This window comes from Botryllus schlosseri, chromosome 16, assembly GCF_051294905.1.
Source record: "Botryllus schlosseri isolate E-star chromosome 16, Bs_hap1, whole genome shotgun sequence".
NCBI lineage: Eukaryota > Metazoa > Chordata > Ascidiacea > Stolidobranchia > Styelidae > Botryllus > Botryllus schlosseri.
In genome coordinates this window covers 20474312-20497102 of record NC_137251.1, presented here as the reverse complement: position 1 = coordinate 20497102, position 22791 = coordinate 20474312, and the positions used below count along the sequence as shown (strand labels likewise).

Here is a 22791-nt window from a genome sequence, read left to right as displayed (position 1 = left end):
AATCTTATAGTGCGGCGTCGGAATCCATTCGCGGGGTGTACTAAAGGTCAATTCAGATCATCCAAAATGAAATATCTCGACTTTGACATAGTCTGAATTGAAATAGATTGACAAACATAACTACCAACTTTCACCCAGCCACATTTCGAAATTATACGCATATTGATTTGAAACAAGTAATGAAATATTACAACTATATTCCCGATCGAACTTTCCGTTTGACAAAGATAGTTTCAGAAATACTATCACTATGATATCTCAACATTTTAGCATCTTGCCATACACAAAAAAGTAAAATACAAAAAACCTTGTCAAGTCAATCCATTTGTAACTTACCCAACCAACTCAACTGTATCCTTATAAAAAGTAGACAAGACTACGCGAGTAATCACCACAATCCAAAATCCATAGCAAGTTCGGTTGTATTCATAGTCCGCCAACTCGTATTTTATTTTTTTATTCAACTTTCAAAGTCGTTACTATTCTGTAACCTAAAGTAATTACTACTCGGTGCGCACAACTTGAGATTAACATATGTTTTGAGTATATCATATTTGAATGTCTGACCGATGTAGTTAAGAATTCATTTCTTACGATCGAACACCGGTGTTACATTGAAAGTTATCATGTTGTAAACATTCTTATTAACACGTTGGTTTGACATACGAGATTTTGTAATAGTCGATCACGACTTGAATAATAAATTATGACGTAACTAGACCGGGGTTGTGTTAAAAGTTATTACGACGCCAACAAGCTTTTCAGAAACATTGTTAATAACATATTGATTTGTAAAACTATGCGTGTCTGAAATGTTCTTGATTTGAAAGATATTCCGTGTTGGTACAAATCACTCTGCGTATTGTGGATATCAGGAAATATTTTAAAAATGTAATTGTCTCCAGTAACCAAGACTAAAGACGAAACAACAATTTCCTTTGTTGAACAATAACCGGTACAATACTTTATTGTCGGTGAGAATTGAAACACTTTCGCGCATTACCCGGTGTCAAGATATCACACTAGGTGAATTGACATACCACCACTTGATTAATGCTTAATCCGTTCGCACCATTTCACACACACTTTGATCATTACAAAAAACAAATTGGAATATGTTTGTTAGGTACCACCTATTCAACTATACTTGAGTAATACAGAAACCTTTTAACATTAATAAAATCGAAATGTGCGCTACACTGAAATCTACAAAATGTGATTGTATTGCTGTTCATAGTAGTGATATCGATTTGAACCTCCAGAATAATTGTCATCATCCAACCAAACTACTGAGAGTCGTTGTCAATTTGTATGATGTTCACTGATTACATACTAGAACTATTTGTGCAACGCACACGATCAGAGAAATCGGAAATTTTCCTATTGTCATTCGTCAAAGTAAATGTCGTCACAATACTCAGTCACTAAAAGACCATATACTTGTATGTGATTGAATCATCGGTAATTAACTAGCTATATCAAACCCCTAAGAAATTTCACTCACTCATTGGATATTAAACAGCGTCGCTTAATCGGTGTGGATCGTTTTTTCTAAATACAAATCATATCTGTCCAGCCGAGAACAATTTTCACTCACTCGGGTAACGAAACCAGTGTGCAATATCAACACAAGATATTTTCCTCGCACAAAAAAATAATCACCTTTACTCAATATTCTCGTAAAACGAAGCTGTACAATGGTTTCATGTTTTTTTTGTATGACGTGGAATTAATACCGATCGAAGTAACCGTATTGGAAATGACTTTCAAACAAACACACTCTACGTGGTTAACATTCTCATCGACTCCATTGTGATTAATGTATACTTCATGTGTTCTAGATTCATTTCGATATGGTTAAACATTCAACCCCTAGACAGATACGAATTGTCGAACACTCAACTAATATCATACCAAATAGTTATTTACAACAACCAAGACACAGAAATATTATTTTGATCGTTTCGATTTTATTACTGGAGGTACTCATCACTTTGCTTAATACAATCTAGATTTAAACTCCATCGAACCTTTGGTGTTTATCGTTTTGCTGGATACGAATTATTTTAGTCTAACAGTAAACAATTTTCACTATCTTGGGTTATGAACTCAGTATGTTAGCGGTCATTCAATATTTTGTAGTATCAACTAGTTACTTTGTAGGATACGAATGATCATCCTCACAAATCTTACAAAAGTACGAAGGATATTTACATCACGCAAAGTAATCGACTTTACTCGATACCCTCACACTACGAAACTAAATGGCTGGTTAGACTCTACAAACTGTTTTTGATGTCAAAAGAAATTTTTACACGAATGGTCACGCATCTAAATATTCAAATAATCCGACACACAACTATAGTACTTACAGAAATATCATAGTTCTTGTAACAAAGTTGTATAAGCATAATGTTTATCGTAAGTCCTATACAGTCATGATATCCGTCCGAGTTTGACTTTTAGAAAACATTATACCGACATCGATAAATCTTTCAAAAACAAAAACCATGTTCACTGCTCGAGAGGCCTACCAACGTCATCACAGTAATACATTTACTTCCACAAAACAGTATGTATTCGACTTACGTTCCACAAATCTAACGCACAAAGCAATTTACTTTGCTAACGAAAAGTGCTGAGTCATCATATGGTTGTCCTCGCAACAATACAACTAAAACATACTATCATACAAAATGACCGTTATAGTTTGCACACCAACGGTACATCGTACAAGTAACAAGTCTCGAGAATCGAGTTATTGAATAACGTGAAAGTGTTTCTACGCCAAGTCGTTATGTTGACGAAAGCGTATATTGTAATATCATGATCGATTTCCATTCGTTGGTCACAAAATGTCACTACTCTAAATAATTATGTTTCACTCAAACACAAAAGCATACTTGTCACCATTCGTTTTCATCAAGCACGAGTTCAAGAAACTTACTTACTACGACATGAATTGTTATTTTTATGTTGTGTAAATAGGTAATAATTAATTCAAGTAACACTATATCAACATCATCGAGTTGTGCGAATAGATTTACATGTGGTCTTGTGGTTTTAATCGAAGTACACAGCACGGTCTAATGTAGAGTCATCTCTATTGTACAGCAACTTGGTAATCGAAATGCATGCATTAACATTTAAACAGCGATCTTGTTTCGTCACGCGAAAAATATATTCACTATCGCGATACTCTGCACAGGACGTGTAAATCCTTTTCACACTCGTAATAGTATACCAACGGCTACCGGCGACAACGTTTAACAATAGCAACGACACTAAACATACGATACCTACTCAAGTAAAATTTCCATTTTCACCTGGAGATCAGCCGTTACCTGAGTAAAAATACCATTATCCTTTGGAGATTTATCGTTTACTCAGAGTAACAATACACTTTCACTTGGGGGGTCTATCGTTTCCCAAAGTAACAAACCCCTTTTCCTTTGGAAATCTATTTTTTCCGTTGGTAACAAACCTTTTTCACTTGGAAATATCTTTTTTCCTCGGGTAACAAACCTTTTTCGCTTGGAAACATATTTTTTCCCTGAGCAACAAGCCATTTTCACTTGGAAAATATATTTTTTCCCTGAGCAACAAACCTTTTTCACTTGGAAATATATTTTTTCCCTGAACAACAAACCATTTTCACTTGGCGGTCCGTCGTTTACCTGAGTAAAAATATCATTTTCCTTTGGAGATCTGGCGTTTACCCAGTGTAACAATACATTCTCAATGGTTTATCGAATCAGAGTTGATATCCGGATCCGGTTAACACTTTCTCGGGGTTTCCGATTTCAAACTGCATGGTGCTGTATGTATTGATCAATAAAGAGCGACACAACATAGTAAACACGTGTGAGATAAATCACAAGTAACCCGAAGTTGTTAGCCCGATGGAAACATAAATTCCTCGATTTCCGACCGCCGTTATCTGCGTGCCAAACATTTACCGAAGTCGAGGCGGTGTTTTATTCAGACACTTTGACTCTGGAAAATCCAAAGCACGAACCTGGACATCACAGACATATCGAAACTTATTGTCCAATTTCTAGAACATGCATTTCGATGTACAAGAGCATATTGTATGTGGCTAACCGATGATATTGATGTGATACGACCGACGCGGGTATACTCTGAAACCGGTTGTCCGTGTATATTTTCGTCACTGTTCGTTGTAATCAATTTCCAACTGTCATCAATACAACAAATACCAAATTGCCGGGTGTGCTTGTCAGATTTCCAAGTGAAAACCGTATTGTTACTCTAGGAAAAGCTAGATGACAAATTGAGAATGTATTGCTACACTGGGTAAACGCCAGATCTCCAAAGGAAAATGATATTTTTACTCAGGTAAACGACGGACCGCCAAGTGAAAATGGTTTGTTGTTCAGGGAAAAAATATATTTCCAAGTGAAAAAGGTTTGTTGCTCGGGGAAAAAATATATTTTCCAAGTGAAAAGGGCTTGTTGCTCAGGGAAAAAATATGTTTCCAAGCGAAAAAGGTTTGTTATCCGAGGAATCTCCAAAGGATAATGGTATTTTTACTCAGGTAACGGCTGATCTCCAGGTGAAAATGGAAATTTTACTTGAGTAGGTATCGTATGTTCAGTGTCGTTGGTATTGTTAAACGTTGTCGCCGGTAGCCGTTGGTATACTATTACGAGTGTGAAAAGGATTTACACGTCCTGTGCAGAGTATCGCGATAGTGAATATATTTTTCGCGTGACGAAACAAGATCGCTGTTTAAATGTTAATGCATGCATTTCGATTACCAAGTTGCTGTACAATAGAGATGACTCTACATTAGACCGTGCTGTGTACTTCGATTAAAACCACAAGACCACATGTGAATCTATTCGCACAACTCGATGATGTTGATATAGTGTTACTTGAATTAATTATTACCTATTTACACAACATAAAAATAACAATTCATGTCGTAGTAAGTAAGTTTCTTGAACTCGTGCTTGATGAAAACGAATGGTGACAAGTATGCTTTTGTGTTTGAGTGAAACATAATTATTTAGAGTAGTGACATTTTGTGACCAACGAATGGAAATCGATCATGATATTACAATATACGCTTTCGTCAACATAACGACTTGGCGTAGAAACACTTTCACGTTATTCAATAACTCGATTCTCGAGACTTGTTACTTGTACGATGTACCGTTGGTGTGCAAACTATAACGGTCATTTTGTATGATAGTATGTTTTAGTTGTATTGTTGCGAGGACAACCATATGATGACTCAGCACTTTTCGTTAGCAAAGTAAATTGCTTTGTGCGTTAGATTTGTGGAACGTAAGTCGAATACATACTGTTTTGTGGAAGTAAATGTATTACTGTGATGACGTTGGTAGGCCTCTCGAGCAGTGAACATGGTTTTTGTTTTTGAAAGATTTATCGATGTCGGTATAATGTTTTCTAAAAGTCAAACTCGGACGGATATCATGACTGTATAGGACTTACGATAAACATTATGCTTATACAACTTTGTTACAAGAACTATGATATTTCTGTAAGTACTATAGTTGTGTGTCGGATTATTTGAATATTTAGATGCGTGACCATTCGTGTAAAAATTTCTTTTGACATCAAAAACAGTTTGTAGAGTCTAACCAGCCATTTAGTTTCGTAGTGTGAGGGTATCGAGTAAAGTCGATTACTTTGCGTGATGTAAATATCCTTCGTACTTTTGTAAGATTTGTGAGGATGATCATTCGTATCCTACAAAGTAACTAGTTGATACTACAAAATATTGAATGACCGCTAACATACTGAGTTCATAACCCAAGATAGTGAAAATTGTTTACTGTTAGACTAAAATAATTCGTATCCAGCAAAACGATAAACACCAAAGGTTCGATGGAGTTTAAATCTAGATTGTATTAAGCAAAGTGATGAGTACCTCCAGTAATAAAATCGAAACGATCAAAATAATATTTCTGTGTCTTGGTTGTTGTAAATAACTATTTGGTATGATATTAGTTGAGTGTTCGACAATTCGTATCTGTCTAGGGGTTGAATGTTTAACCATATCGAAATGAATCTAGAACACATGAAGTATACATTAATCACAATGGAGTCGATGAGAATGTTAACCACGTAGAGTGTGTTTGTTTGAAAGTCATTTCCAATACGGTTACTTCGATCGGTATTAATTCCACGTCATACAAAAAAAACATGAAACCATTGTACAGCTTCGTTTTACGAGAATATTGAGTAAAGGTGATTATTTTTTTGTGCGAGGAAAATATCTTGTGTTGATATTGCACACTGGTTTCGTTACCCGAGTGAGTGAAAATTGTTCTCGGCTGGACAGATATGATTTGTATTTAGAAAAAACGATCCACACCGATTAAGCGACGCTGTTTAATATCCAATGAGTGAGTGAAATTTCTTAGGGGTTTGATATAGCTAGTTAATTACCGATGATTCAATCACATACAAGTATATGGTCTTTTAGTGACTGAGTATTGTGACGACATTTACTTTGACGAATGACAATAGGAAAATTTCCGATTTCTCTGATCGTGTGCGTTGCACAAATAGTTCTAGTATGTAATCAGTGAACATCATACAAATTGACAACGACTCTCAGTAGTTTGGTTAGATGATGACAATTATTCTGGAGGTTCAAATCGATATCACTACTATGAACAGCAATACAATCACATTTTGTAGATTTCAGTGTAGCGCACATTTCGATTTTATTAATGTTAAAAGGTTTCTGTATTACTCAAGTATAGTTGAATAGGTGGTACCTAACAAACATATTCCAATTTGTTTTTTGTAATGATCAAAGTGTGTGTGAAATGGTGCGAACGGATTAAGCATTAATCAAGTGGTGGTATGTCAATTCACCTAGTGTGATATCTTGACACCGGGTAATGCGCGAAAGTGTTTCAATTCTCACCGACAATAAAGTATTGTACCGGTTATTGTTCAACAAAGGAAATTGTTGTTTCGTCTTTAGTCTTGGTTACTGGAGACAATTACATTTGTAAAATATTTCCTGATATCCACAATACGCAGAGTGATTTGTACCAACACGGAATATCTTTCAAATCAAGAACATTTCAGACACGCATAGTTTTACAAATCAATATGTTATTAACAATGTTTCTGAAAAGCTTGTTGGCGTCGTAATAACTTTTAACACAACCCCGGTCTAGTTACGTCATAATTTATTAATCAAGTCGTGATCGACTATTACAAAATCTCGTATGTCAAACCAACGTGTTAATAAGAATGTTTACAACATGATAACTTTCAATGTAACACCGGTGTTCGATCGTAAGAAATGAATTCTTAACTACATCGGTCAGACATTCAAATATGATATACTCAAAACATATGTTAATCTCAAGTTGTGCGCACCGAGTAGTAATTACTTTAGGTTACAGAATAGTAACGACTTTGACAGTTGAATAAAAAAATAAAATACGAGTTGGCGGACTATGAATACAACCGAACTTGCTATGGATTTTGGATTGTGGTGATTACTCGCGTAGTCTTGTCTACTTTTTATAAGGATACTGTTGAGTTGGTTGGGTAAGTTACAAATGGATTGACTTGACAAGGTTTTTTGTATTTTACTTTTTTGTGTATGGCAAGATGCTAAAATGTTGAGATATCATAGTGATAGTATTTCTGAAACTATCTTTGTCAAACGGAAAGTTCGATCGGGAATATAGTTGTAATATTTCATTACTTGTTTCAAATCAATATGCGTATAATTTCGAAATGTGGCTGGGTGAAAGTTGGTAGTTATGTTTGTCAATCTATTTCAATTCAGACTATGTCAAAGTCGAGATATTTCATTTTGGATGATCTGAATTGACCTTTAGTACACCCCGCGAATGGATTCCGACGCCGCACTATAACATTTTTGATAATAAGGACTCAAGGATTTTCAATCAATAATAGACCTACCTGATTTTTTGGGTCTCAAGGATTTTCAATCAACAATACTGGAATTTTTTGGTAATGTTAGAGTTGGCAAATGATTAGTTGCGTGTTTTTGTTAAGCGTTTGATTTCTCAGTAATAGATACAACGATTGTATGTGCAATATAGGTCGCGCGCGATCGTAATCCTCTTGCAAACAGGCCGCGTTTCCGAAACGGGTGTATTTAGTGGGTCACAAATGTAAAAACGCGGTCGCGAACATCTGTTTTTCAAAATCGAACATTGCACTGCGGTTTAGTGAATTTCCCATCGGAAATAAGTGACAATTTGTTGCTATTCAAGTTACCCACACTGATGGTTCTGTTAGTTGGTATTTATTAAATCTTACCAGCGAAATCAAGTTCTGTGACAAACTGATTACTAAAATTTCACCGTGTGAGCGATCGGTATGTCTGTAACACCAAGTCGCGAAAGATGATTATGTCCGAGACATTATCTTGTCAGCGAACGCGGGGTTTTGCAAACTATTTCACACCTATTTGAAGTGTTAGTTTGTGAACGCGGCTATTGTTGATATTCGAATCGCCGTCTACGCCGGCTTTGTGGCAAACTAAATACCTGAAAGTACGACTTGCCACCGCAGCCATAAGACACCACACGAGAGATACCTATACCCGAAAGTACGACATGCCAACGCAGTCTACACCCGAAAGTACGACGTGCGAGAGATGCCTATACCCGAAAGTGCGAATCATCGCCGCGTCCATAAGAATAACGATATATCATTGTCGCACTCACCGTAAACGTTGGGATTACTTCAAATTGGTCATATATAATAATTTGCGATATACACAATAACTAAGTACCAATCACGTGACTATTTACCATACCTGATACATATTCAACACCGGTCGAGAGATGCCTATACCCGAAAGTACGATATGCCGACGCACCCATAAGAACACATGGTGAACCACCAGAGACCCCGTCAGAATACATGACAGGCGAATCACCGCCGCAGCCTATATCCACAACTTCAGTTCACTACCGAACAATCCATGGCAGATCATCCCCGCAGCCTATACCGAAAGGGTGGGGTCACCAACACGAGTTTTCAAGGTATATCATCGCCGCAGTCTATACCTGAAAGGGTGGTGTCATCACCGCGCCTATAAGAAACAATGGCAGGTCACCACCACAAGGGGGGTCTAAAAGGGTGGGGTCATCACCCCGGGTTTTCAGGCAGGTCACCACCCCGCCCATAAGCCACAATGGCCGCGTGCGACCGATCTATACTACTAATGACGTTAGTAGTGTAGTTAACTGAAATTGTGCCCCGACAATCCCCGCCCCTGAGGCTATTTATCTTCATCGTGCCCGCTATAGACTATTATCGTGTCGTGTGTATTTATGGGCAAATTTCATTGTTTTGTGAATTTCAATACCGATTTTCCATGTGTATTTAGCAATATGTATTAAATAACTTGAAATGTATCATCACTAATTAATCAATATAAAATGCGATTTTGAGCGCTGCGACTTGATAATATTAATCCCTACGCTTCTGATGAATGATTTTATGTGATAAGGACCTTGGTAACATTCAGATTCTGCAACCATTGTTTGTATATACATTTTAGCAATACCCCACAAAACTATAGGCGGTTATATTGCTCTATTGGCCGGAGATAACTCATCCGTCCATATTTTTAAACTTGATTTTATGTGTACAAGTTACGGTTTCTGCGGTCTCCACATTTTACGACTTATTTTGATTAGACGCAGGTAAGCGATTCTCAAGTTCGGAGCTATGAAAACAAATCAGTCGCATGTGCTCGTTCCGAAGTCGCAACAGCTTAGTAGCATATACGCGAATCCCAAGGCGAAAATAATCGAACGAACTATATCCACAGGCGCGCGATTCTCAGGGCTGTAATTATACAAACACTTTATCTGCATATACGCGAACCCCAGCGTTATAGCGACAGGGACTAATTAGCGCGTTCTGAAGCCGTAAATTTAGTCAACTTCAATGAGATAGCCATGATTTAAAGATGGTAATATCTCTTAATGACTTTATTACTCTGTATTTTAAATTATCCACACCTATGAGTCGAAATGTTGTTCAGTAACTAATGTTTTCAACATGACCTAAACGCAAAGTGCACGAATTTCCATGTATATCAAATACCACAAACTTTGCTTGCTTTCGGAGTTAGTAACGAAGCGCATAACAGAATTTACCCAAAAAAGTCGGTACTCCGAAAATTTTGTAAAGTAGAACTTTTTTAACTTATTTTACACTCGCGGTTTCATTGTTATATATTAAAATTATACGTACATTTCGCGCGATCAACTACGGATGATTTTATGTGAATTTCATCGATAGTGTCCGAGTTCTATGTGACATAAGTACAATTCCAGCATCGGTATTTGCAATAAAGTCTAAAAATCAGAGTCGCACCATTTCGCAATTTATGCAGCTATTCGCACAGATTTTGCCGCATTTGCTGTATCTGAAGTAGAATTTCAGCGTCGTTATTCACTATAAGCCGAAAAATGCACATTCGCGCAATTTATTTAGACAGACGCATTAACTTTGCTGCATCTGAAGTAGAATTTCAGCGTCGGTATTTGTTATAAGCCGGGAAATGTACCTACGCGCAATTTTTACAGGCAGTCTCACACACTTTGCTGCATCTGAGCTTCATACTAATCCATGCATAATTTTTGCATGACGAGAATACGGGTAATTAAATCATCAATAAACGCCGAAGGCGAGTCATTTAAACCTTGTTGCTAAATAATACCGCTTTCGGCTACAACAAAGTTGCCCAGCAACAAAAAATAGAAGCCCTAATGATCATGCAGAGGAAAGTTCAATTATACATCGAATTATTCGAATAGACTATCTACATTGTATAGGTATGGAGTGAAATAGAACGGATTTTACGCAAAAGTTGGTATTGATCATAGACTAAGCTTGCTTTCAGAGTTGGAAACTAAATGCATATGAAAATTTAACTAGGTTTTCCCCACACGCATCAAATGTAGGCCTACTCAAGTGCTTATGAGGTGGCGAATAGTTCGAAGGTTGTTGGTATGCAAGGACGTCACATAGAATTGTGGAGTTTTCTGTAAACTATAATCCAGTGACCTATTTTCAATCACTATACTTTAATAATCTAAACTAAGTACTGTTAGTAGGCAAACCCTAGGAAAGTATCCTCTGATAAAAGCAGGAGTAACTCGTTATCCGTGAAATAAATAGATAGCGCGCAATATGAGCGGTGCTGCGATGAATGACAAATACTTTGAATTAATGTATAGAAGTATCGATTTCGAACTACGTAAAAAGTTAGTCGAGCTCACGCATTTTCCATTTTGAAAAGTCAAAACACGTCGTTTTTGTGAAATGAATACTAATTTTATTAAAAAATAAAAAATAAAAAAGAGCGAAAAATTACATTTTATCCCGGAACGCAACAAGAAAAATCGTATGAATTTGTAAACTACTTATTCATGACATAATAATAATTCTACTTGTACACTTTCTCACATTTTATAACAGTTTTAGTAGTACTTAACAGTTTCAGTTTTAAATAAAATTCGGAATATAAACTAATCGAAAAATTCGGTAACCAATTTCGCGTAGGCTATTCATAAAAATGAGGAAAGTTTCATCAACGCGTGTTAACTAGTTGTATTATGTAGCTTGTAATTCATGCAAGTAAGTCGGAAAAATTCGTCGCATGAACACGACTCTAATGGACATAACGAAATGAAAATTTTGTCAAGTAGATTTTTTTCGGTATGCTAAATTTGTTGATGTTCCATACCGAATAGCACTCGTCAAGATTATACGAGCATAACCTTAAACTACTCTTTACTTTACAAAATATAAAGGTAATAAAGTAAGCAGATTTGTAAGAAAACTCGTTAAATAGAAGTAAAAGTAGCCTAGAAACATAACTACTTACTGAAAAATCGTTACGTAGAAGTGGGGTTAGTCTACGAACATAACCACTTACTTACTTTGAAATCTCAACTTGTACTTGTATTCGTACTTTACCTTTACACGGCGTATTTGTGTAATAAATACTAATTTTATTATAAAATAAACAAAAAGCGCGAAGAATTACATTTTATCCCGGAACGCAGCAAGAAAAATCGTATAAATTTTGTAAAGTAGATAGAAAACTACACTATTCCGATGCACTAAAGACTCTTACACTCTGGATTTTGTGTAGTATATACTAATTTTACATTGCGGAGTATTCCATAAACGTTAATCCAGTGATCCTCCTTCTATTTTCAATCACGATCTGCTTATTATTCTAGGCTTCGAACCCCACACCCAGTACGTTTTATGGGGATTAATATTTTTAGATTTAAATATAGCGTATCGAGACTTCGTGAAACTTGCTTGGAAAGAGTTATTTCTAACCTAATTTAAAAGATTTCTCAGGGGTTGGTTGGGCGAGCGGTTAAGGCGTTGGACTTAATTTTCAATGAACAAGTGTTCACATGGGTTCGAAGCCCACACCCAGTACGTTTTACGGGAATTAATATTTTTAGATTCAAATATAGCGTATCGAGAACTACTTATTCATGACATAATAATAATTCTACTTATACACTTTTTCATATTTTATAACACTTTTAGTAGTTCTTAACAATATAAGTTTTGAATAAAATTCGGAATATAATATAATCGAAAAAATTCACGAAGTCCTGATACGCTATATCTGAGTTTAAAAAATTATTCATCCTAATCTGCCTCATCATTATATGCTTGTAAATAGTTCCGGGCTTGCTTGAGTCATCGGCTACGCGGTGCTAGTCTTCTTGGCCGCATGAAATAGGATGTTTTAGCTTCCACCTCAACGCATTAGCACACCGAATTTGAATATAGCCGATAAATAATATACAGTAGCTCCAATTTTAATGAAAAATAAAAATAAAAAAGCGTGAAAAAATTGCATTTATTCTGGAACGCGCTAAGAAAAAGCGTATGAATTCGTTAAGTAGTTAGAAAACTACATTATTCTGGTACACTAAAGACTTTGACACTCCGGATTTTGTATAGTGTATACTAATTTTACATTGCGGAGTATTCAGTAAAGTTAAATCCAGTGATACTCCATCTATTTTCAATCACGATCCTCTTATTTGTCTAGGCTTCGAACCCCACACCCAGTACGTTTTATGGGGATTCATATTTTTAGAGTCAAGTATAGCGTATCGAGACTTCATGAAACTTACTTGGAAATAGTTACTTCTACCCTAATTCAAAAGGTTTCTCAGATATCGCCACAATGGAACTGGGTTGACCGAGCGGTTAAGGCGTTGGACTTAAATTTCAATGAACAGGTGTTCACGTCGGTTCGAGCCCCCCACCCAGTACGTTTTACGGGGATTAATATTTTTAGATTCAAATATAGCGTATCGAGTACTTTTTGTCAACTGTACTGAAAACTTTTACACTCCGGATTTTGTGTAGTATATGCTAATTTACAATACCGCATTTGTAATTCGTGCAAGTACAGGAATATCATAGCTCTTGTAACAAAGTTGTATGCGCACAATATATGTTTATCATAAGTCCTACACATTCATGATTTCGTCCTAGTTTGAGTTTTAGAAAATATTAAACCGACATCGCGACATCTTTCAAAAACAAAACCATGATCAATACTTGAGAGATAATTTTTGCTATTTTTCATTAGCATAAGTCATTCTGGACCGCGAAAACGCATTGTACGATATAGATGAAACTTAAGCAAATCCTAGGATCCTCATTTTCAAAGTAGCTTAGATCTCGAAATAAGCTCTGACTCGCTATTCTCCTCAAACCATGGAATTATCACGAGTATCACCTTCGATCACTGAAGAAAAGGATGAAATTATATCTGAAGCATATTCCTTGAGCAGGAATTTTATCATGTACGAGCTCGACTTATGATATAGGCCTGTTTCGAATTCAAGACAGTTTCGGTGTTAAACAAAAATGTACCTTGAATACTAACTTTTACAATGTGAAATATTATATGCATCAACAAAGAAACGTCAAATTTACAATGGTTCGGTCTGATTCCTATATTATTCCACTCTCGTTATTGGACTGCGGTGTGACGCTGAGCTATATCTCGATGCCAGGGCTTCCGCATTTATTTTTTCGATGTATTCTGCCCTACCTAGATTTAACATAAGGAAGGTTATTTCACTCATAAAATTCGAAATACGTATTTGCTCGATTTGTAGTAATAACGCCTGGAGTGAAATTTTACGTGATTTTCGTTAATATCCAACCGGGCTAATTTCGAAATGTGAATTGAAAAACTCAAATACCGCATAGTAGGATTTCGCAGATTTTCAATATATTTTTGCTATTTTTTCATGGTGATAAGTCATTCGAGACGGTGAAATGTATTGTAGGAAATAGATGAAACTGATACAATTCATCAAGACCCCTGAAAAAAGTACATTACATTTCCGTATTTTATTAGCAGGTAATCGAAATACCACAAACTGCGCTAACCTTCAGAGTTGTTACGTAAAGAAGTACTCATACTTCTTCGGAGTACCCAAGTAGGTTTTTCGCCTGCATGCACCAAATACTCTCAAGTCCTTATGATATTGGAGTGCTTCAACTTCATGATAGTTATAGTATTAAGCAGAAATATACCTGGAGTACTAACGTTTTGCTTACTCAGATATGAATACTTCTATCTTATTTTAAAGGCTTCCTCGCTTGACGCGAAATTTTATTAAGTTTTGAATAATATCCAACATGTAGGTTCATTTTGAAGGGTACTTCGTAAAACTCAAATATTGCACAGTGAGAGTTCGCAAATTCTCGATGTATTTTTGGTATTTTTATTGCAGTAAGTCATTCTGCAGTGCGAAAATGCATCGTAGGATATAGATGAAACTGACACCGCTCACCAAGACCACTGGACCACTGAAAAAAGTACATTTTAACATTTTTGTAGCAGTAAATTCCCAGTAGAGTACAAGAAGTGATGATTTCTGAGTGAGTTCAAAAGTAAGTATTGAAGGTATAGTTTGCTCGAACACCGAAAACTCTGAAATAGAAGTAGATGCAGTTAATATCTTGATTAAGTATAGCGCAAGCAGGCCAAACCTATACTGAGTCCTCCAAAATGTACAAGTACTTCGCTTTGGACACCCTCCACGTAAAACTTGACTAGGGTTTAGACTACTTTATCGGCACTTGACAGTTTCAGTTTTAGATTAAATTTGGAATAAAAAAACTAGCTCATTCACTCTCTTGGAAATCTCTTCTTTAACCTTCACTTAAGTGCAGCAAGTAAATCTCATTTATTATTAATTCTACACGTACACTCGACCATATTTTATGACTTACATAATTAATTTTCACTATATTTGAAGTCAAGTCTGTCAAATAGCAGTGTAGGTTACGATGAGCTTATATTCGTTCTGTTTGATCATCTTGACTAACGATATTTATTCGGCGAGATCTCCAGTGATAGTCTCAGGACTTGGAACAGTGTTTTATCACATCATAGCTATACGAAGTTACGACAGTTTATAATTAGCTACCTTACGACACCAAATTTCGTTCGTTCATCTCCACCTTCAAATATCGTGTTATACAAATTTTGTTTATACGGAACAGATACATATATGGCCATGTTGTTGCAATCTTCAAAAACGTACCTCCCTCAGTAACCAATTTCTCGTGGGCTATGCATACAAATGAGGACAGTTACATCAACGAGTGGTAACTTGTTGTATTATGTAGCCAGTAATTGGTGCAAGTAAGTCCGCAACTACTGTTCAACGCCTTTTCCGCTGCAAAAAAGCTCAACGGCGAGGAAACCTTGACCAACAGTACCGCCACATGTCGTCCGAAACCGATATATATATGTCAATTTCATCAAGTCGGAACTGTTAGGATATAGCCTACCTTTTAATATCTTGATCTAAAAACCTGGATTACAGAGAATTCAAAATGTATCATGTTTAACATTATCTTGAATTAGGAGGGAAAATGAATATAAATTTTCATTTCGTTAATTAACCGTACTCTTCTCATAAGGCTATCTAATATCAACACGTCCACGGAGACGTATTTATTAACAATGTAATTCACTGCTTTCCATTTATAAATAAAATCAATACACTGGAGAATATAGCTGAACATGTTGGCTCGGCACGCCAACTTATTTTCTATTACCGAAGTGGCCTGCATACAGATCAAAATAATTGCCCACTTCTGATCTAACTAGATCTGTGTAATCACTCAGGTACACTCTTAGCGAAAAGAGTGGTTATACACCCCCCAAAAAGTGGTACACGAAAACAGAACTTACGCAATCCTGCCGGCGTGTATGACCAGAATCCACCCCATTCCTTGCGGTGTATATCGGATATTTCACCCTAGCCATTAGAATTGATTGGGGCGTAATTTCAGTATATACACCCTACTTGAAATCCTGCATCTTCTTCCAAATGGCACGCTATTGCAAATAAACTTTATTGATTGCATATATTCGATATCAATTGAACCATAATAACATAAAATGGAAACATATTTCGTGAAATAACAAAAACAGAGATCCCAGCGACGGAGAAAAAAATTCACTGAAAATACTGCTCGCAGAACATTGCCCATGTAATATTGGGAAGTCGCCTCCTCCAGGTTTCCGCAAAACACTCTTGTATGGCGAAGGCTGAGTCACTATCTTCAGCAAGAACTTGTGGCATCATCCTGAAATCAAAATACATTTTCACAACCCAATTAACAGGTACATATGCTAACATGCATAACTTAATGAAAGACCACAAAAATAGAAGCCATTACAAAGTATATATATTTTCACAAAGTACTTACAAAAAATAAGATGTTACACTTGCTAAGGCATTGCAGCACAGACTGTGGTCCGATAGGGTGAACTTACCGCTATAGGAAACATGTTCACTAGGGCTGTTCAAAAATAACCTTTTTTCAAAAATCTTGCTGGTTACTTGATTAAATCGTTAGGTTGCCTTGAAAAACGACGCACACCAAATTTGAATTCATTCCAACCAATTTTCGCGGATTTCGTAGAGTTTGAAAATTTTGAATTTGCCTAAAAATGCAAAAAAAAAATTTTTCAAATTTTTCTGCCAACCCCATGAAATTGTTGCACTGTCTTCAAAAACGATGCAAAACAAATTTGACTCAATTCGAAGCCGTAGAAGTTGAGTTATTTCAGTTTTTCTTTGATGATTCTGAGATTATCCTTGATTGGTGGATCATCCCAGAATTATCATCAAAAAACTTGAATAACTCCGCTTCTGCAGCTTGGAATTGAGTCAAATTTGTTTTCCATCGTCTTTGAAGACAGCGCAACAATTTCATAAGGTTGGAAGAAAAATTTGAAAAATTTTTTTTTTGCATTTTTAGGACAAATTCAGAATTTTCAAACTCTACGAAATCCGCGAATATTGGTTGGAATGAATTCAAATTTGGTGTGCGTCGTTTTTTAAGGCAACCTAACGATTTAATCAAATAACCAGCAAGATTCAGGAAAAAAGGTTATTTTTGAACAGCCCTAATGTTCACACACGATCACTGTATGTGTGGGCAATTAGGCATCGACAAGATGGAAATTTATGGATAGTTTTCATGAAAACCGCATGTAACAGGCAGACTTGGACAACTAGAAAACGTTCCCTTTTTCCAAATTGGATTGGAATCAAATTACAACTACAAGTTTCTTTTCGAATTAGAGTAGTATTAAAATTATAGCTACAGTTGGAAATTAGATTAAAATTATAATTCTAGCTAAAAGTTTTTTTTTTCAAATTAGATTAGAATTAGAATTACTGAAATCGCGAAAAGTTGAATCAAACTCCGTTATTATCAAATCATAGTGCATCTTATGAGCATGAGAATAGCAAATGTCTGTACACTGTACAGTGGGGGTGTTCAAAAATGACTTTTTCTTTGAAATTCTACTGGCTACTTGATAATATTGTTAGGTTACCTAATTGAAGCTTGCACACCAAATTTGGTTTGATTCCAACCAGTAGCCGCATTGCTACAGGAGAAGAATGTTTTTTATTTATTATATGAAAATGAATGAAAAAAGATTTAAAATTTTCTGTTCACCCCATTAAATTGTTAGGTGGTCTATAGAAACCATGCTCGACCGATTTGGCTCAATTCCAACCACTGGAAGCGGAGTTATTTCCGTCGCAAAATTTTGGATTTGAATAAAATAGTATTTACAGTGACCGATTCTTTAATCATTTATTACAAATTGTGCCCACCATAAATACTATTTTATTCAAATCCAAATATTGCGACATCAATAACTCCGCTTCGACGGGTTTGATTTGAGCCAAATTTGGTGGGCATCGTTTCTACAGACAACCTTACAATTTCATGGGTGAACAGAAAATTTTGATTTTTTTTTACTAATTTTTAAATAATAAATAAAAAAACTTTCTTCTCCTGTAGCAATGCGGCTGCTGGTTGGAATTGAACCAAATTGGGTGTGTAGGCTTCAATTCGGTAATCTAACAATTTTATCAAGTAGCCAGCAAAATTTCTGAATCAAAAGTCATTTTTACCACCCCTAGTGTACAGCAATCTTGACTTGTTTCGCACTATAGTTCTCCTGTAGCATTTCCAGAAAAACCAGACATTAGATTAGAAATAAAATTAGACCATAGAAAGATTTCATGAATTCGATTAGAATTAGAATTAGAGCATAGAAACATTTCACAAATTAGAATAGCTTCAATTAGTATAATTAGATGGATTAGAATATCTAGTTGTCCAAGTCTGGCAACACCACCTGTATCAGGAATAACTGAATATATTTTTGAAGATTGTTCCTATTAGCAGGGTCATATGGCATTAGTAATTTTATATTCGTCGCGAAGATTCATATAGCAATTTTCAAAGTAGAAACTTCCGAAAAACTGCTTCCCATACTTGACTATTCTTCCGACATTTTGCATCCTACTTCCACTTGACGTAGTTTTGACTTGTATTGGGAACTGTTGCATCTACTTGTAATCGAGTATAAATCGACGGCGGTATTTCTACATCGACTTGAGTAGCAACGCTAGTAACTTTGACCATCTCTGCTTGGGTTTACCTCATATATGCAACTACGAAAGTTGACATCAGGTGTCGTTAACAAAGTTGTATTACCTGCTGGCTTGATAACAAGTCTTTCAGTTTTCGCATCATACTCCTAAACTTGGTTAATTCCTGTGATATGATCTTGCTCTTGCTGCATGCGGTCTCTAAAATTTAGAGAAAATCAGAGAAAGAGATGCATGGACTTCGATATGAATTTAATATTGATTCGAAGCACGTTTGAAACGTTTTCTCTTTAGGCAATATTGACTTTCAGAATGGATTCAAAGGGATCACAGATCAGGGTTGTACTGACTCGAGTCACGATTTTCTGATGACTCGACTTGACTCGAGGAATTTTCTCAAAATATGGAAATGACTCGACTCGAGTCGATCAGTGTATTGACTCGACTTGGACTCCAGTCATTACGCATGACTCGAACCAAGTCCTATGACTCAAGATTCAGACGGCCAAGACCTACATTTCATTGAAATTTCGGAGAATAGTAAAGTAACCACACTATTTGGATTACGCTTATATTTTATGGTATGTGTGTATAGGGGTGTATTCGGCTTATTTCCACCAATATCTTAGGTGTAAATGACAAATTTGGTACCCAATAGGTGTGATGACTCAAAAAACACCCTACGCTAGGGCGTGAATTGCGAAAACACACCATTTTCGTTTACAGTGTAGGCTATTCGATTTTAACCCACCCTCGCGATGACATGTGTTTTTCAGTTATTGAGCACCTACACAACTGCGAAGCTGGAACAAGAATTACTCACTTCCCGGAACCCGCAACTAAAATTTGAACTAATCATTTTTCACAATCCGCAACTATAACTACTCGACAGATATTGACCGCCAACTAACTAAATTTTCAAAAGTCTCTTACTTACCCATAACTTTTTGTATTTCTATCGGAATTTCTTGCGGTTGCAGGAGACTGAGTGCAGAGCTCCAAGTCTTTTCCAAAATCTTCGAGGTCAAGTCAACATCCGAACAGGCTTGATTCAGGCAACATATTTTCAATTCTTCCAAAATCTGAACATTGTGACAGATTTACATCATAGCTAATTAATTAAGTTAGTCTGCAGGAGCCTTTAAGACTATCAGTAGTCTTAATTTAAGCACAAGTCGGGCTTGTGGTCGAGGATATGTCACAACTATCGTAAATTATTTCAGCAATATATATATGTAGTTTGTTTTGTACTATCATAGCATTCTGAAAAACGAACTCTTTCTGGGTTTGTTGCAAAGTCGCAGGTTGACTCGATCATGGCAATGTTGTGTTTGAAACCACTGCGTTAGGCTGTACCTACCAAGGGAGCATGGGTCAAAACTGGGTATATCTTCAATCTCCATCAGTATTCTTGCTGATGTTCCATTTACGACACTGTCGCGGCGTGATTTAAAAGTTCTTCCCATTCTATCTTGCAGCATCTCTTCAACTGGCACCCTCTATTTCCACTCTGACTTATTTCCTTTTGATGCTCGTCAACGCTAAGTTCGTCTTCGGAAGGGTAGATGTGTTGACTTTGCAAACAGCTTACTCTGCACAAGTATAGAAGAGTCACGATAATACTTGGCTTAGAGATGGAAAAATCTCTTCAGCACAAAAATAGCAACGTGCTTGTATGAAATCGATTGCAAGGTTGAAATTAAAGGGGCACCACTCTAAATATGATGTGGTCTCTCATAAAATAATCTATAAAAAACTCCAATTATGATAAATCCAATCACCCTAAATATAATTATTTTACTGCATTTTGATTTAATACATTGTTCAGTATAACAATTAGATTTAATTTCTTAGCCGTTTTTTTATCTGGACCATACAGTGAAAATGTGACGTTAGTCAAAATAACCCCATGGGATATCACCAAAACCAGAGACAATTTGAAAAAACCAAGGTCATATTTGGAATCAGTGTCTTTCAGAACCCCGAAACACCTCTTCCAATATGCGTTAAGAGTGTAATCATAGTATAGTAGCCTACCAATTTATTTGTGGTAATAATTACTTACTTTCATCGTCTGTCAAGATTAGTCATATTACTCCTTTATCTTGAATTGCCGAGAGATCATACGACGCAAATGCCTCGCCGTAATATAGAAGTTGAATATACTGTCCCCGATATTACTCCGAAATACAGTTCTCACAGTTTCAGCTATCTCAGATCTGTGATCCACTTTAATCACTCGTTCATGATATCCAGCAGCCTCATTTTCAATGTCACAAATATCACAGGAGTATTATTACAAACAACTGCAGTATGTATATCTGTAAAATACAAATTTACACCAGTTCCTTATGTTTCTAGGGTTTTCAAATTTTGAATCAAAGGCTCGAGTATAGCATGATATCCCATATTTTTTAAAGCTGAAATTTTTTCAATCACCTCAGGATGAATATACCTCCAGTTTGATAAATACTTCACTTTAACATTGCCCAGTACGGTACAAAATAAAAGCAAGGGAGCTTGTGCAACGTCTAGAACTACTAACACATTACCAACTTCCACATGATCTAGAACTACATACAAATGGATACGCAGTAAACATTGATCACTATTTGCAGCCGTTCAGCATTTCTCGCTATATACCGATATCTGACTGAATACGGCTTTAAGTTGCTTTAGGTTCGACTATACCCACTGATGCATTGCAGATTCGGCGGATATATTACAGCGAAGGCAGGCACAATAAATACATCAATACTTACCATCCAATCCACGGCTTAATACAGCAGCAAGCCATAAACTTTGCAACTTTGACAAAGACAACCCATGAAATGACCAACTCAATCAAACTCCCTCTTTTTCCCAATCCTTTTGAATTGAACGCTACACTGTTCGCATGACTGGTCTTGTAACCAGATAATCCGGAGTCATTATGGCTCTGTAAGTGAACGGCTATGTTTGCGTGCGATGATGTAGCTATTTTCGAATCACGATGTTTGTGTATTCTAATATATCCTGTGAGGATGTAACGATGTTTACTTGTCACTCAGCTGTAATAGCGATATAGTGAAATGGTAAAGCGTCCTGCTTCTGCTTCTTGATCGGTAGGTCATATGATCAATTCCCGGCCATGTCAGACCAAAGACTAAAAAACTGGTATCCGTGGCTATCCGGCTCAACGTTCAGCATTCAGGGATAACATGGTTATCGCATCTCAATCGTCAAAGCATCTCAATGGTGCAAAGGAGAATAAGTCTGATATCTCTCTCCCCCTCTCTCTTTTCTGCTCTATTCTCTATCTCTCACCCTCTCTCTCTCCTCCCACCTCCTCCCTCTCTCTCTCTCCCTACTTTCTCTTTGCTCTCTTTCCCTTCTTTCTCCCCCTCTCTTCTTTCTGCTCTATTCTCTCTCTCCCTCCTCCTCTCTCTCTCCTTCTCTCCCTCCTCTCTCTCTCTCTCCATCTCTCCCTCCTCTCTGTCTCTCTCTCTCTCCCTCCCTCTCTCTCAGTGACGATGATGATGATAATTATGATGATATCTCTGAAGCTCAACGTGATACTCTTACTTGATAACCATAGACATGGATGCCTTATCATGTCTCAACATGCAGGTTTTTGTCATGTGAACATGAGATTTTAAAACCATGTCGGTGTTTTCATGGAATTAACATGAGACAGAGCGAGTCATGTCATTTCCATGATAAAATCCATGTTTATTTTTTACAGTGTGGTGTAAATGACCATAGTAGTCGAAAAATACCTTGAATACCACAAACAAAC

At 36.4% G+C, this 22791-nt stretch overlaps 1 protein-coding gene and 2 long non-coding RNA genes across 3 annotated transcripts in view; 2 read left to right on the top strand and 1 right to left on the bottom strand.

The window, feature by feature from the left end:
- Window positions 1–22791, top strand: part of LOC145459406 (uncharacterized) — a 261295-nt gene that overhangs the window by 154370 nt on the left and 84134 nt on the right. The gene's annotated exons all lie outside the window — the stretch shown is intronic.
- LOC145458660 (uncharacterized) overlaps window positions 1–22791 on the top strand; it is a 64660-nt gene that overhangs the window by 18392 nt on the left and 23477 nt on the right. The gene's annotated exons all lie outside the window — the stretch shown is intronic.
- LOC145459456 (uncharacterized) lies at window positions 16445–19570 on the bottom strand. Its single transcript, XR_013921424.1, has 2 exons — window positions 19120–19570; window positions 16445–16680 (listed from the first exon to the last, which is right to left on the bottom strand). It is a non-coding gene; the product is annotated as an uncharacterized LOC145459456 (long non-coding RNA).